General features: G+C 38.8%; 1 protein-coding gene and 1 long non-coding RNA gene across 2 annotated transcripts in view; one reads left to right on the top strand and one right to left on the bottom strand.

Moving 5' to 3' along the window:
* LOC311077530 overlaps window positions 1-890 on the bottom strand; it is a 1511-nt gene extending 621 nt beyond the window's left edge. Inside the window, exon 1 of the long non-coding RNA XR_014604916.1 lies at window positions 826-890. This is a non-coding gene — a long non-coding RNA (uncharacterized lncRNA). The remainder of the gene's footprint in view (window positions 1-825) is intronic.
* The window catches only part of LOC311077463 (protein NLRC3-like), a gene marked incomplete at its 3' end in the record, with an annotated part of 33616 nt that overhangs the window by 4012 nt on the left and 12885 nt on the right, over window positions 1-16719 (top strand). The window lies entirely within an intron of this gene.

Here is a 16719-nt window from a genome sequence, read left to right as displayed (position 1 = left end):
CACTTTTAGTATCCAATTATTTACAGTTGGTTTTTTTTGTTTTTGTTTTTTACAGCCACTAGTACCAGTTATTCAATACTAATATCAGTTTTTCAAACCTCTTCACACAGTGAGCACAAAAAACTGTTTGTGTGGGCTAAACTGTGGATCATTTATCATTGCTTTGGCACAATTTCAATGACTAGCCTACATCTTTAAAATTATATGAATTATTTTCTCATGACATGACCAAAACTCTAACTACAGGGCCATTTGCACAAGTGTGCATACTCTTTTCAAAACTATTGAGTTTTATTTAGTAAAGAAATTTTATACAACAAGTCTGTGTAACGCTATCTGTTTTTTTAAGGTCGTTGTTGAGTGACAAACTTTGCTATTGTTATGTAAGAATGAGTTGATTTGGCAGGGTATCTGCAGAGTTTTTAAAATGTAAGACTTTTAAATACCTCTTTTAAATAAAATGTCCTGCACAAATAAAATGAAAACCGTATTCCGTTACAGAACAAACCCATACAATATAAAAATAAATAAGGTATGTCCAATTCTTCTACTTCATTAAGACTTTTGTTGTACCATTTAAGACTTTTTATGGCCTTAAATTTAATCAAACTAAATATAAGACTTTTTAAGGGCCCGCAGAAAACCTGTTTGGGACATGTATTAAGTGATTTGGTAGTTGTAGTCCATTTTAAATTTAACATTTATTGCTGTGCCAAGCTGGTAAGGACAACTGTATTAAGAGTTTTGGAAAAAGTGACCCAAGCACTGAATGTCGTAGAAATGATAAAATAAATAATTAATAACTAGAAAGAAAGAAATTCTCACCAGCGTTTGCTTGAAATCTGGGTTGTGCTGCATCCTTTGCTCCAGACTGAGCAGTTGGGTGAGGTCTTGCAGGGGCAGTAATCCTTCCTCAATACCTAAAGGCTGCACCTGGGCCTCCCGCAGTTGCAGCAGTCTTAGGATGGTTGTTTGTTGGTCCAGCACCATCTCTACTTTTGTCAACACCTCCTTCAACATGGCTATAATAAAGAAGTTCATGATTTTGAAAAAAATAAAATAAAAAGTAACAAAAAAATATACATCTGCATCCTTAGGGAAAGATTTACTAAACAGGACAAATTAGTGTGAGAGCAATTCCAAAAAAGATTTTTTAGTAAATTTAGAACATTGCAAAAATATAAACCTGTGTAAATATGACATTTTTTCTGTATGTTGCTGAAATTCAGCAGTGATTCACCAATTCATTTCCATAATGACCAAGAAAAATCTACCAAGAGCAGCGCAAATTGGCAGCTGCTTTTTTGGGCCACTAAACAACAATGGTGCAAATACCAGTAAACTGACGAGCACAAGTCTTAGTAAATCACTTTGTGATTCAAAAACTCTCCTCTCATAAATTTAGTATCTGATAGTGAAACTCCAACAAATGCATTATGCAACTTCTTGCATAAGAATATTTATATACTTAATATTTAATATTAAGAATATAACAATATTGCATATTGCATCAGCCACAAAAATACCCTGTCCATGCCTTTTCAGCACTAATTTTTCATTGTCATTTAGTAAATCCTGAAAGTGTTTTTTAACCCCAAAAGAAAGTTTGCACTGGTGCAAGCTGGTAATAAATCTGGTCCTTAGTCTTATTACTTATATTTACTTATTAATATAACTTATACATATTCCAGTATGATGGCTGAGTGAAATTCACTGTTAGTCCTACCTGATTCTGATGATTGCCGGGGGGGCACTCGAAATGTCTGATAACCTGGCAGTGCTACAAAAGAAAACTTGAATTGAGGATAAAATATTCTACAAAATTAATACCTACAAAAAAAGCAAATAAGAAAGCAAAAGAAAACTCACATGGCATATTGTCCATCGGCTGCCAGTTTTGGATCATGTCAGAAAATGTGCCAAGTGGTGCTGGTGATAGTGGTGGTAAAGTGGTGGTGGTATCAGAGGGGAAACTGGTGTTTGGGGTTCCTGTAGGGAAGTGTATAGTGGGGGCAGATGGCACATTTTGTTTGGGTGGTGGGGCAGACTCATCCTCAGAGTCTAACAGACACTCCTCCTGACCTCCGGGTGGACCAATACGGACATTCTTGCTATTTTAATAATAAACAAAATTGATCAAAATTAAACCAACTATATTGACAAATTCTACAATGTTTCATGATAAATATTGCTTAAAATACAGCATGAAAGCATCAAGGAATAGTAATGTGCTGAAAAAATATCCATACATTTTACGCCTAGGTGGTCTTTGGCCAGACAGTTCTGCCTCGGACTGGAGATCTGACCAGGTCTCTGCCTCTTTGGCCTTCCTCCTGCCCTCTTCATAACTATCTGTAAAAAAAAAAAAAGTTCAATTCAAGGAGGAAAAAATGTATTACTTTGCAAGACTCAGGCTAAAAAATTTACAAACAGCATACACACACATTGTTGAGCCTAACAACGGTCAGTTATACTGCGGGTTGGACAATATAATCTAATAATGAACCACTTGCTCGATCAAATGCTGCAATGGACCAATCAATGTCACACATTCCAGAGGGTCGTGTAATAATGTAACTTAGCCAGTGGTCATGTATACACTAAAATGGCAGAATAAGTCAAAACCAGCATGAAAATATAAAATTTACCTGTAGAAAACATTGTTCGGACCTCCCACCGGTCCCAGTCTTGGTTGGGAGCCATCATGTTTTTGATGGCCTGGTAGAGGGCCATGCCCCTTAATGATTTAGGCCAACAGCACTGGCCATTCTCGACCCAAATGCCTGGGACCAGCTCCACCTCCCTCGTTTCGGAAAACTCAACTACCTTAAACATATCTGTTAGAACAAAATCTAGTTTTGATAAGCATATACACAAATATAAACATATTTTAGCGCATATTCATGTTTCCACCCCATTTTATGCCCAAATTTTATTTTAGGATTTATTTTTGTGTAAATACAAGTGTGGCAAGGGAATTGTTATTTAGAAATCTCTTTAGAATAGAAATTTGGCAATATCCAGGGCCTGGAAGCCCACTGTGGAGCTGTTGGTTCGAGGCAAAGAAGCTAGAGGGAAGAAGCCCGGTGGAGCTGAAGGCGTGGAGAGTCGAGGCACAGCTGGAGGCAGAGCGATGACAGCTGATCCGGAGGGAAGAGGGAGCCGGGATGAGTCCCAGGGTTGACGAACCATGGTGGAGTCGAGGGAGCGCAGAGCTGCCAGGCTGACAGGTCGAGGTGGAGACAAGGGCCTAGAGGCCTGATGTGAAGCCAGGGACTCAACCTCTAGTCGAGCAGGTGGACGGAAAGCCCGAAGCAGCGCCGGATAGCTGCATGGAGCAAGTGGCTGGGACAGAGCAGAGGAGCAGGACGGCACCAGTGGGACAGATGGATACAAGGAACTTGACAAAATGGACAAAAAAAGAAGATGGGACCAGGAAGTCAAGCAGGGACATAGGAGGAGGAAGATTTCCGGATGGAACCGGATCACCCAGATGGCCGGACAGAACCGGCATGAAGGGCGAAGACTCAAGGGTGGGGGCTCGGCAGGGGAGTGGATCTGGAGACCACAGATCTAATTAGGCAGAGGTCCGCACCTAGCTCTGAGATGGACTGAGTTTGCATTGGCTCTGGGAATACACAGGAGAAATAAACACAACCAACTTAATACTGAAGATGACCAACATTGAACTGAACCAAACGCAAAGTATTTATACACCAGAGAACTTAGCTAATTATATGATAACAGGTGGATGAAATGACTAATCAAACAAACCGAGATTCTAGGTCCAGACAGAGAAACTAAGAACAAAGGAAACTGATAAAAAAACTGAATATAATAATAATAATAATAATTATGATGACAGGAACACTGGAACTAGCAGCTTTTATTCAGTTTCTCCTTTCACTTCAAAGCTGACCAAGAAAAAATGGCTACATTAAATCATTGACAGTGCAGTAGTGGCACTGCAACAAATTTATCTTGTTTTGGTAACCTCACATATTTCTCAACATGATCAAACAACTGAATGATTTTCAGGCTTGATGAGATTCTGCCAACCAGGTAGATACCCAGCTCACAAGAATTCAGAGGATACTCAAAAAACGGTTCCATTAATTCATATTCCCTGAAGACAATATATATCTTGCCCTGAGACTGAAGGACATTGTCAATCAAAGCAATGGAGCCACCAATCTTTACACATCTGTCTGCCTCGCTTGATACATTAATTTTGGTACCACCTATGACAAGCTCCTGGAATTGAAGTACGGGTAGACCCATCATGGAGGGTGGAACTGGGCCACGGTTATGCTCCTTTTGCAACTTTCTCTTTCCATGTGACGATTCATCATTTCCTGTAAAAGGTTCCATTTCAGAGATTCGCCGAATAACCTGGGCCAGTGGATGGTGCGGGGTTCTTATCATCTTTTTCAACTTACCTAAATAATCCTCGAATGGAAATCCAGATATTAGGTCCAGATTCCCGTGTATTTGAACATCCCCAGAAAGATGGGTAAGCCCATGAACATTGTAAGTAACAAATTCAGGACCATACAATTCACCAAAATGTGTCACAAATGACACAAGCAATGTGTGTGCAAAGTCGTGAAGATCTGCAGACAATGAAGGACTTGCAAGGATGAAAATGGCAACAGATAACAACATGAAGTTGTTGTAGACTGAAGCCAACAACACATTTTGGAGAACCACTGGCCCTGTGTACAACAAGAACTGTCGCAACTCTGTGGCTTTCCACCTGAGCCTTTCTGAAAGCCCCCTGGGTTTACGAGCAAAATCCATGGGAATGAAACGTCTCAGGCCTACAAGTTCACTAGAGATAAGGTTCATCTGATGAGAAGACAAGCGGCAGAGTAAGGGCCCTGATGCAATCCACAAATCCAACAGTCGGCGTACCACTCCAAGACATACAAGATGCATGTAATCATGAGGAAAGCATGACACCATGCCTATACCTACATCAATTAATGGTGACTTTGTGACATGATGGTCCTCATCAGACATCATTTCAAAAGAAAGATCAGTTCGGAGTGGGCTGTTGACTTCTGGAAATGTCATCCTATGTTTAAGATAAATGCCTGTTTGGACACACTTGTCACAACCTGAGTAACCATTGTGAAGTTTTGTTCCTTTGGTGAAAGCTCTTGCTGGAGCATCGCAGATGACCGAGGTGACCTTCAAGAAGCACTGTTTCCCCTTTATAAGGAATCCTTTGCTTAGCACTTGTAACTCACTGACAAGATCTTTTAAATACTCACCCAGACAACTTGGCTTTGAGGTACCACAAAATAGAGCAATGACAACTGGTTTCTTCACAACACCCTGTAGCAAGCCAAGAATTGGCCAGAACTGAACTGAAGAACTCTTAAACAAAGGCAAACCATCTACATGCAGCTGCAATTTGAATTCATGTCTGCTTGGAATGTGAGACCAGACCCGTTCCATACTTTTTGAAAAAGCTTTCAAAATGCCAAAGTAGTGGTAAGTTCCACCAGCTACAGTTTGGATGTTGTAAGAAGTAGTGGTATTGAGAAGAGTTCTAGCATCCTTTGGTAGAAAAGGATGATGAACTCTCAAGATGGCCAGAAGTGCAGTCAAAGCTACTAAAGATACCCTGAAATGAACTGCCCAGTCACACAAAGACTCAGTTAGTGATATACTGACATTTTCTTTGTCATCATCACTCTGAGAATCATCTTCAATGTCAGAAATTTCTCCCTGGTCACCCTGATCTTGGTATTCAGCTGAATTACAGATACTCATTGTAGTGTTCTCTGCAGCTCCACAGGCCTGTAACTCATCTTGAAATGAATCAAACATAGAACTCACACGTTTCACTGCTCGTTTTCTAAGACTGCGTCTATCCATGTTTTTACCTAAGTTTTTCTTTTCTCCACCCTAGGGAAACCGTTTTCTTTCTCCAACCTAGGGAAACAGATAAATGAGAAATCAACATTAAAAATGTTGCACTAGTATAAAAATCTCTCTCTTTCTGTCTCTCATATTAATTCCTACTAACTGAAACAATCACAAAATACTGCCCAATCACAGAAAAGGCCATAAATGTATCATTCACGTGTGTGTGTGTGTGTGTGTGTGTGTGTGTGTGTGTGTGTGTGTGTGTGTGTGTGTGTGTAAAAAAAATCACTATAGAAATCACTATAGAATATCTACATCTGTGTTTGTGGGACTAATGGTCACTCTTTTATTTGTTACACGGTCCAGAATCCACTAAACAGACACTACTTTATTATAGAGAAAAACAACAAATGAATAAAAACATATCATCATAAGCTATGGCAAATTAATTTATTAAACTAGGTGAGTATAGAGCAGCAAAAGTAATTTTTGAAAAGTCTTAAGTGCACAGTACTAAATTTTTATCAAATCTAAAATGTTAATAAAAATTGCTATTTGTATTCTTATAAAATACATTCATGAAAAACAATTTATATTATTATATATGAATGTAAAGATTCACACACACACACACACACACACACACACACAGAGTATAAAATTAAAAGATGTTTATTTTAAGTATTGTGCAGATTTTTAATTGGGTGAACGGTATATGATAGATACAACAAGAACAAGATAATCTTTGAATAATCTTTCAGTGCGCAAAACTATGATAATATGATATGCTTTAAAACAGAACGGCACACACAGTTTATGCACAGCCCGGGTGCAGAATGATGTGCTTAAAGCAACATCGAGTCACTGTGCGCAGTGCTGCGCAAGTGCACGTTTAAAAGTTCACGGCACAAGAGATGTTGAGCTAACAAATCCTAGTGTAAATCTGTCCAACCGTTTATTGATCATTCATTTCTAAACAGTTATAAATTCCAGATATCCGCATGATGCCCAATTAGTATAACACAGACAACCGGTAACGTTAGTGATTGAGTGTGACATAATTTAGAAACAGCAAACTAATCATTTTATGCAAATACACATTCCTTTTATCAACCGATCAAGCATTATAATGGGAATATATCAAATTTCGTGCTGCTGAATGTCATAACGACGTGATGGGCTGTTTTGAATGCTGAACGAACAATGATGAAGAAGAGCTCGAGGGAACATGAGTTTCTATCGACTTTAACGATGTAAATATTATTCTGTCCCATAAAATTAAGCTATATGCTTAGATTACTAGAGCACGAAAACTTTAACGAGGTGCTGTCTATTTTTTTTACTCCCCATAATTGCTAAATGTTCCTGCGTGTGACTAGCTTGCTTCATAACCATTAAAATATGCTTACTAATACCTTGCGAGTAACTTACTGGAGAATACAATCTTTTAACTAGATAACAAAAACAAAACAAAACAAAAAACTTTCCAAACGTTTTGATTGTGCAAGTTAAACATCAAATGCAATCAATGTTCCACTTACCTGTGATGATGTCCAAGTGAGCGAGTTTCGCGCGCTGCAGATTCAAATCGATGATGACAGTCGTATAGTGGCCGTTCCACAGATAGTGGGCCGATAGTCGCTTAGCAGAAGCGGGCCGTGTACTGTATAGTGTCCGTCTGCCGCATAATATTTTAGAATTGCCGCCAAAACTGCATGACAACTGGCTGCGTCAGTTCCAATGGCGGGCCATATACTGTGTTATGTCTGTCAACCGCATAAATGTGCCTCTCAGTTTATTTGTAAGGTTTGTACTTTTTTTTACTTCATTAATGCATGTAGCCCATTTATTTATTTATTCATTCATTTATTCATTCATTTATTTATTCATTTATTCATTCATTCATTCATTTATTCATTCATTCATTCATTATGTGCAAGGATCTGTATTGGACAAGGAATGCATTACAAATCGGCTGTTTGGAAATGCGCTGATGCTGCATGTAGACTAATTATAATTATACATTTTATATTAACAAGTCGTCTGTCAGAGCACTGCACGACTGGCCTACTGGCTTTCAGCCGAGGCTGGCCCATACAGAAAAAGCCGTCAGTCAGCCAGCACGAGTACAACTGCTTTAAGCCGAGGCTGGCCCATACAGAAAAAGCCGTCAGTCAGCCAGCACGAGTACAACTGCTTTAAGCCGAGGCTGGCCCATACAGAAAAAGCCGTCAGTCAGCCAGCACGAGTACAACTGCTTTCAGCCGAGGCTGGCCCATACAGAAAAAGCCGTCAGTCAGCCAGCACGAGTACAACTGCTTTAAGCCGAGGCTGGCCCATACAGAAAAAGCCGTCAGTCAGCCAGCACGAGTACAACTGCTTTAAGCCGAGGCTGGCCCATACAGAAAAAGCCGTCAGTCAGCCAGCACGAGTACAACTGCTTTCAGCCGAGGCTGGCCCATACAGAAAAAGCCGTCAGTCAGCCAGATGTGTTATGCACAGTCGGCACGGATCTGGCCCATTATCTGTTCACCGGTGCCGACAGTGAGCCAACAGTGACGCGTTTCAGCCGGAATCGGCCCGACTGTGCTTGCTATCTGGGTACAACAACAATTTATTGTTATTTATTAACAATATAAATGTATTTAAACAAGTCGTGTGTGTGTGTGTGTGTGTGTGTGTGTGTGTGTGTGTGTGTAGGCCTGTCGCGATAGTCGATAAGTCGATTAATCGCACGATAAAAAAAAATGAGCTTGATAATTTTTCCGGCCGCGATAATTCCATTTGCATGCTTGTTTGTTTTCCTCGTCTCTCTCTCTCTCTCTCTCTCTCTCTCTCTCTCTCTCTCTCTACCAAAGAGACTGGATGACCACTCTCGCTCGGTTCTTTAGCGTATAGGAGGAGTGAACCCTCTTGTTGTCAGTTGCATGGTCTTTGTGTGGGGAGCGTGGGGAGGCGGCGCCGCGGCGCTTGTCAGTCACATGATCTTTGTATGGGAAAGCGCTGGCGGGACTGTTTGCGGCTACTGCCGGGAGTGAGAGAGAGAAGACGCTAGTTGTGAGTTGCGACAGCGAGCCCGATCACATGAAAATGCGTATCTATACCACGAATGTTATTTCTCGTGCCATTTATACGCCAAAAATAGTTTTTGCGTGCATATGATACGCTCTTTATGGCGTGTAATACGCACGCACTCCTCACCCCTAATCCTAACCAAGTATTTTCAGTGCGTAGCATACACGCAATAAAGTGCGTCTCCGTCTTCCCGACAGTACACAATCACTTGACAAAGTAACAGGAGGACAAAGTAACAGGAGTAACAGTGCAAAATTGTGCGATATGGCTTGTTGAGGCTTTTTTTTATTTGTTTACAAAGGTCCTAACTGTCAGTTTTGCCTGTTATGGAATGTATCACTATTTAAGCCTAATGTTTAATATTTTTTGAAGTGCAATTTTGTTTACATCCATTTTATTTATTAACAGACATTTATTTTGTTAACAGACACTAAGAGTCCATTGCTTTCATTGTTTTGTTCATTTTTTTGGATATTTAAAATGTTTTCCGTTTTCAATGTTTAATATTCTTTAGAAATAAAAGTTTATAGATCGTTGAAAAGGTGTACCTGCATTATTATGCCATTATAATTATATTAAATGAAAATGGTCTCAGAACGACAATATTATCGTTTATCGCGATAATTTCTTGGACAATTTATCGTCCAGCAAAATTTGTTATCGTGACAGGCCTATGTGTGTGTGTGTGTGCTTGTGTGCAAATGGAACTCCTCCAAGTCTGCAAGTCCAAAAATACATTTAGGCTAAGGTGAGTTTACTACATTTTATTTTATTTACAAAAATAGACTCGGTGCGGAAACGATTGCAGCATCCGCGTGCAGTGTGAAAGCTTTACCTGTTAACATGGGTGCGAAAAATAAATAAAAACGCACTGCAAACGCACTGTAAACGGACTACGGAGTATATGTGAAACGGCCGTGACTGACGCTTATATATTATATACGCTGACATATGTATGCTTATTAATCTTCGAGGCATTTAGCTGTGAGTGAGGTCTCCCACACTGCTTAATCCATTGTCGGCATCTTTCCGCTTGGGTCTTGGGCTTTGGAAAGGCGAAAAAAAACGACCCCTCCCTCTAAACTTTTGGGGTACCTAGTGTCAGACTTGCAGGTGCCATAGGCGCATCGTTTCACCATGTGCTGAAATCGCAATGTTTGACGGAGGTCCTTCTCCTTAGTTACAGTTGCTGAGCTAGGATTGGACGAGGAGCGTTCGAGGGCGGGGTTTTGCGAACGGTCAATTCATAACAAGAAAAAGCATTTAGCCCCATGCGCTTGATCTGGAATTTTCAATGTCTAGCTTCACAATCAATGGAAACATGCAGTTTAATTTTAATAAAGTATATAGTCCTATCTATAATCAATAGAAAATTAAACTGAATATAGGCTAAATAAATGGATAGTCCTGCAGCACGGATTATTATTGCAGATAATATAACAAATAAATAATTATTGATAGGCCTACTTGTTAAAAGGGCTTTGTGTTTCATTTATTTGGCTATAGTCTACTGTCATCTGTCAATAATGAAAAAAAAATGAATTCGAATTAATTAAAATGAATTGAATTAATAAATAAATAATAATATTGACGCACATGCTTTTCTGTCTCATTACTGCAACATCTCTCTCTAATAACTGCATTAATAACTGCATAAAGCCGGGGACACACGTTAAGGCCGGTTATGAATGTAATTTGATACTTTTTTTTTTTTTTTTTTTTGATTTTTATTTAAAGGGACCATGTGCAATTAAAAACATAAATGTAAACATTTGATGCATTACACCAGAGTTAGCCTTAGGCTAATTTACATCTGCAGTCCCCAGGTACAAATAAATACAGCACAAATTAAAATATCAACATTATTCAAGAATATGTGACATATCAAACATAAGGCGTCAAACATTGTTCAAGAGCATATAACATATACTTCACGCTTAAAGTGCCCCTCACTGGCACACACACGCACACACACACTTTGATCACAACATACAGTATTATGCCCACACACAACCCCTTCTCGACCCTTACGCCCTTCTCAACCCTATAAGGAGGTAGATGTGACGTAAAAAAAAACAAAAAAAAAAAACAAGTTAGTGGGTGCATTGTTGTGTAAGTTTTAAATGTTTTTTTATATTAACTTTAAAGGCACCAAACAAGTCACAAGTTTTTATGTTGTCTGGAATTGTGTTCCATTGTATCACAGCTTTGACAGAGAAAGCTGCCTGCCCAAATGCTGAATAGCGAAAGGGTACAGTGCAGCTATGTACAGAAGCTATTCTAGTGGTCCTTACAGAGCCACGGTAACAGACAAACTCACTCAAACAGGTGGGGGCCAGACCTTTTAGGATTTTATAAACTGTGCATAGATTTGAAAATATTCTAAAATTTTCAAAAGTTAGTAGATTGTACTTCTGTAGTATGTCACAGTGGTGGTGCCTAAATGGCTTTTTGTCAAAGATTTTCAGGGCCTGTTTGTACAGGGATTCTAAGGGCCTAATTGTTGTTTGACTAGCCTGCCCCCAGCAGGTGATACAGTATGCGATATGCGAGAAAATAAGAGCATGTAAGAATATCTTAGCAGCCTCTGTTGATAGAGAGGATCTAATCTGTCTAAAATTTACCAAATTGTATTTAATGATTTTTGTCATTTTCTTTATGTGTTTTTTGAAGGTCAGGTTTGAATCAAGCAACACTCCAAGATATTTAAATTCAGTAACAGTCTCAATCTGTTCACCTTTAAAGCAGATGTTTACATCTAGGGTATTCAACTTGGTTTTGGAGAAGAACATGCCTTTCGTCTTACCTATATTCAAAGTAAGGCAGGATTGATCTAACCACTCGGCCACTCCAACCAAGGCATTGGTTAATTTAGTTGCAGCTTGTTGAGCTGATGTTGCATGAGTGTACAAGACTGTGTCGTCAGCATAGAGTTGTACCTCTACGCCGTGACAGTGCTGAGGTAGGTCGTTGATGTATAGACTAAAGAGTAGTGGGCCTAACACAGATCCTTGAGGTACACCCGTTGTGCACCTCAAGAAGCTGGAGCACGTGCCTTTGATTTTTACACACTGCCTTCTATTGGATAGGTAAGACGAAATCCATGTAAGTGTATTGGACGAAAGGTTGAAGCTAATGAGTTTAGACATAAGGACATTGTGGTTAACTGTGTCAAAGGCTTTGCTTAAGTCCAAAAACACAGCTCCAACAACTCCTCCTTTGTCAAGAACAGATCTGATTTGCTCTGTTAGGTGTAGAACTGCTGTTTCTGTAGAGTGAAGTTTTCTGAATCCAAACTGGACTGGGTTTAGACCAGGGTTGCAGCTGTTAATGTGATCTGTAAGTTGGTTTATGACCACTTTTTCAGCAACCTTGGAGATTACTGGTAATAAGCTTATGGGTCTGTAGTTACTGACTACATGACGGTCGCCAGATTTGAAAATAGGAGTTACAATCGCGTGTTTCCAGTCTGTAGGAAAGAAACTGTGAGTAATTGAGAGGTTTACTAGATGGGCAATAGGGGGGGTTAGAGTAGCTGAGTGTTTTTTGATAAACATTGTGTCCTGATGAGAGACATCTTTGCTTTTTGAGTTTCTTAGGGAGCAAATCACTTTATTTATTTCCTCTTCAGTGACTGTGACTAAGTCAAAACCCTCTCCTACAATACCGAAGCTAATACATTGTTCCCTAGGTTTAAAATGGTTTCCTAATTCCTGAACAGAATCAATAAAAAAATAATTAAAAGCGAAGGCAATTTTTGTGTTATCATCTATGATCTTGTTTTGAACTGTGTGCCGAATATCCTCGGTATGATGGTGAGCTCTCCCTATTAAACTGTTGATACTTTTCCATATGTGGCTGCTGTTACCATTAGCATCTTTCAAAAGTTTAAGAAAAAATTGTGACTTGGCTAATCTCAATTCATTAACCACTTTGTTCCTCAAGCCTTTGTAAACCAAAATGTCTGCATCTCTTTTGGTCTTGATGGACTTTTTTAAAGCAGCATCTCTACTCTTCATCAGTTTCCATAAATACTTATGACTTATAAATACTTAACATACTTATGACTGATCATGCCCAAACGCGTGTTCAGCGCGTTCAGTCTGTGTTCAAAGTCGGTGTTTAAAATCTGCTGCAGGCGATGAAAACAGTCAGAGAATGTGTCAGCTATAGTCGTGTGTCCCAGCATTAGTCTGCTATCAGTGGCTCAAACCTCCGTTACTAACTCTAAAATGACGTTTAGGAATTAGCAACGGAGGCATGGGATTAGATGCGTAAGAAATTAGGTCTAGATACAAGAGCATTTTAATGACAAACTTTACAAACGTCTTGAAATACATAATCTGAACAATGTTTCGAGGTGTGGTAACTGTAGTATAAGCGGAATAATTGACTTCAGGCCGTTGAATTATTAGGAAAAATAATGCACACCCGAGGTGAACGCGCTTCGCGTCGTGACCGCATTACCACCTCGGGTGTGCATTATTTTTCTAATAATTCAACGGCCTGTCGTCAATTATTCCTTACTTATACCATATACAATACAACCGCATGAACGATATGCTTGCCTGGACATTGGACTTATTGTGCCCTGTGTAAGATGCAATCTTTAAGCGCCTCAGTGGCCGTTTGATTTTGAGTTTATTTATTTTATTTTGATTTCTTGTTTGATTTAAGTTGAGGACAAATCGCCACTACATATATATATATATATATATATATTTGCAAAGGTCCCCTCAGGGGCTTCGTAACAAAGTGAATATCCGAGAGAAAAGAAAGATTGCGAAATGTCCTTTCTCCAGCCTGTTTTCCATCAAATTGGCCTTTTTTATTCATTTATTTTTTATTGAAGACAGAACAAGTAGCGAATATAGCATAGCTTACAATTGTACAATACAAAATGTGGCAGCAGGGAATCCGAAAATTATATCATAATATTTTAAACATGTTAATCACTTTTTTTCTTCTTGTTTTGTTTTTTTTCACGTTTTTTTGTTTTGTTTATGTATATACAATTTTGCCAGCAGTATAAATAAATAAAAAAATGTAATCAAGACCTTTGTTAACATTGTTCTCATTCTACGCAAGGCTCCAGACTAACTTTTTTTATTAGGAGCGCTGTAGCCCCTGACTTAAAATTTTAGGAGCGCAAGCATAAAATTTAGGGGCACACCTTCACATTTTCCCCCTAAATAACTATTACAGACAAATGCTTTGATAATAAATAGACTTAGCGTACAGAAATTATGGTGCAGTTTTATTTTAAGATCACAGGGCTCCAGACTAACATCTGAGGGCAGCGGCTCTAAGTTCTACAGAAAGTGTTTGGTAGCACTGTGGGATGACAAAGCACTGAGCTTAATTTGAAGTGTATATGTATGTAGTGGGTTTTCTTCTGCGTTGTGTTTAATTTTTTTAAAGAAAGAGATCCCACACAATGATGTACTTTTGTTTTTCTTTACTCTCAGCCTCACTGTGTCTGTGTCAAAAGACATAACAGACACGATCACAAATCACAGGTAATAGAGAGCCTAAGTCCCTCCCCTTCCGGTCGACCACCATGGGACCTTATTTCGGAAAAATATTGTATGGTAGTCAATGGCGAGAGACAACAAATATTTTGATCTCGTTTGAATTGTGCCCTGATTTACACATATGATGTTTGTCAATTTAAAAGATGCATTTTAAAGTCAAGAAAGTCGCAGTTTGATGTAAAACTGCTGAGGTATAAGACTGTGAAAATACGTAATTACAAAGACTACAAACCCAGAAGGTGCACATGTGACGTCATACCTTTCTCTCAATGAATGAAGCTAACTTTACTGAAGCTAACGTCTGTCTTTTTATCTATAGTCTTACCTTATAATCGTAACGTTACGCCGTCATGCCTGAGTGTTTTGAGCCAGAATACACACATACGAGCAACGGATCTTGTGACGTACATAGTGCGAGACGAGAGATGAGGTGTTTCTCAATGTCAAGGATACTTCCTTGGCAGGACTGGTCCTTCCAAGTCACTTCCTTCAGAGGCTAGGCGAGGCTCCTCTTTAGCATTCTACTGTCTATGGTTTTTCAACGGCTCTGGAACAGGCTAGCAAGTGCACGTCATTGCGTCATTACGTAAGTGAAAATGAAAAACAGAGCGTTGCTATGGACGCAGTTCTGTTCACTCAGGCAATATACTCGTTTTTAAATCAATAAACTCCTTTTTAATCATATTGATTCTTTGACTGTCAAGTGTGTTTAAACAGTGCGGGTCAATTTGACTCATAACATAATGGATGTAATTTTTTTTTTAAACAAATGTTTGATAACGTAAATATACTTATATTTGAAAGCATATTGCCCCGTTATACGATCCGACTCCGTTAACGTCCAACATTTAGAATTTTTTGAACAAGATAGCAAAGCTGCGCGCATAGGATTGTGGGTGATTTGAGAGCGTGAAGAGCGCGAAGGCTACACTTATGCATCCTTTCCTGTATATGGGATATTTTTCGAACGGAGGACTCAGTCCTTGGCTGAAATTCCGAGGATCCTCGACATTGGAACAGTCCTTAGACGGATGTCGATGACGTAGCATCCTCGAAATTCTGGCTTCCGAGGATCCTTCCTTGACATTGAGAAACGGCTATGTAGTTCATTGAGCGATTTTCACATAAAACTAAACGTTACTCTTCTGTTTTATGACAAACTGCGACTTTCTTGACTTTCATAATTACCTTTTAAATTGACAAACATCATATGTGTAGTTCAGGGCACAGTTTAGACGGAATAAAAAGATAAGTTATCTCTCGCCATTGACTCCCATACATATTTTTTCCGAAATAAGGTCCCATGAGCCGGAAGCGGAGGGGCGGGACTTAGGCTCTCTATTGGCATTTCTGGTCTAGCCGTGCCTGTCAATCAACACACGATATCTCAATGTAAATTCATATACAGAAAATACATTTGAACATTGCATGGATCCTTCAAAATAAACAAATACAACTTTACACAATTACAAATGTATAACTCACATTAAATTCAACTGTAAATGTCTTAACAAAAAATATATCGTTCTAAACTCATATCCTGCATACCGCACGTGTAACAGCGGCCATTAATCAAATTCGTACTTCGATCAAACATACTCTTATAACATTTATAACCCAGATTGTCGATCTCTCAGTACAGAAGAGACAACAAATAAACTCATTACACACAGAAAATCCCTATACAACACTCAATAAAGCACATTTACACACTTCTCTGAGGAGCAGATAAAAACGTACCTCTCGCCACGAGATCCAGCGAAAGAGAGAGCGCGCACGCAAATTGCATCAGCATTACCCTCACGCATGACGTCGCTTACGTAATAGTGCTTCCTTAATTTAGTGCAGAAATGTTTATCAAGAATGAAACCAAAAACAATACAAAAAAATAAAAATAAACATGTATGAAGAATTTAAAACAACGCAAATTATTAAGTTTATGATCACATGACCATTGACAACTGTGCAACTTCCAAAACAAATGTCTTCAAAATAAGAGTCCCATAACATAATACTGTTTTTGATTAAATTATGTCAATAATCTAGTGTAACAACATACACTCGTCACATTTAGATAAAGTTAAATTTAATTATTATCCTTCATAATGTCTTAATATTAATTAAAAAGCAAAATGAGTGACAAAACAATGGTAATTTAGTTTTGTTTTGTTTTTTTTATAAGTGTGAGTTTTCCTATTCCTTGAAACTTTCAGTTTTATAAATAGAGACAATC

The sequence above is a fragment of the Abramis brama genome (genome assembly GCF_963993115.1).
Source record: "Abramis brama genome assembly, chromosome: 2".
Lineage (NCBI taxonomy): Eukaryota > Metazoa > Chordata > Actinopteri > Cypriniformes > Leuciscidae > Abramis > Abramis brama.
This window is presented reverse-complemented; position numbering and strand designations above follow the sequence as displayed.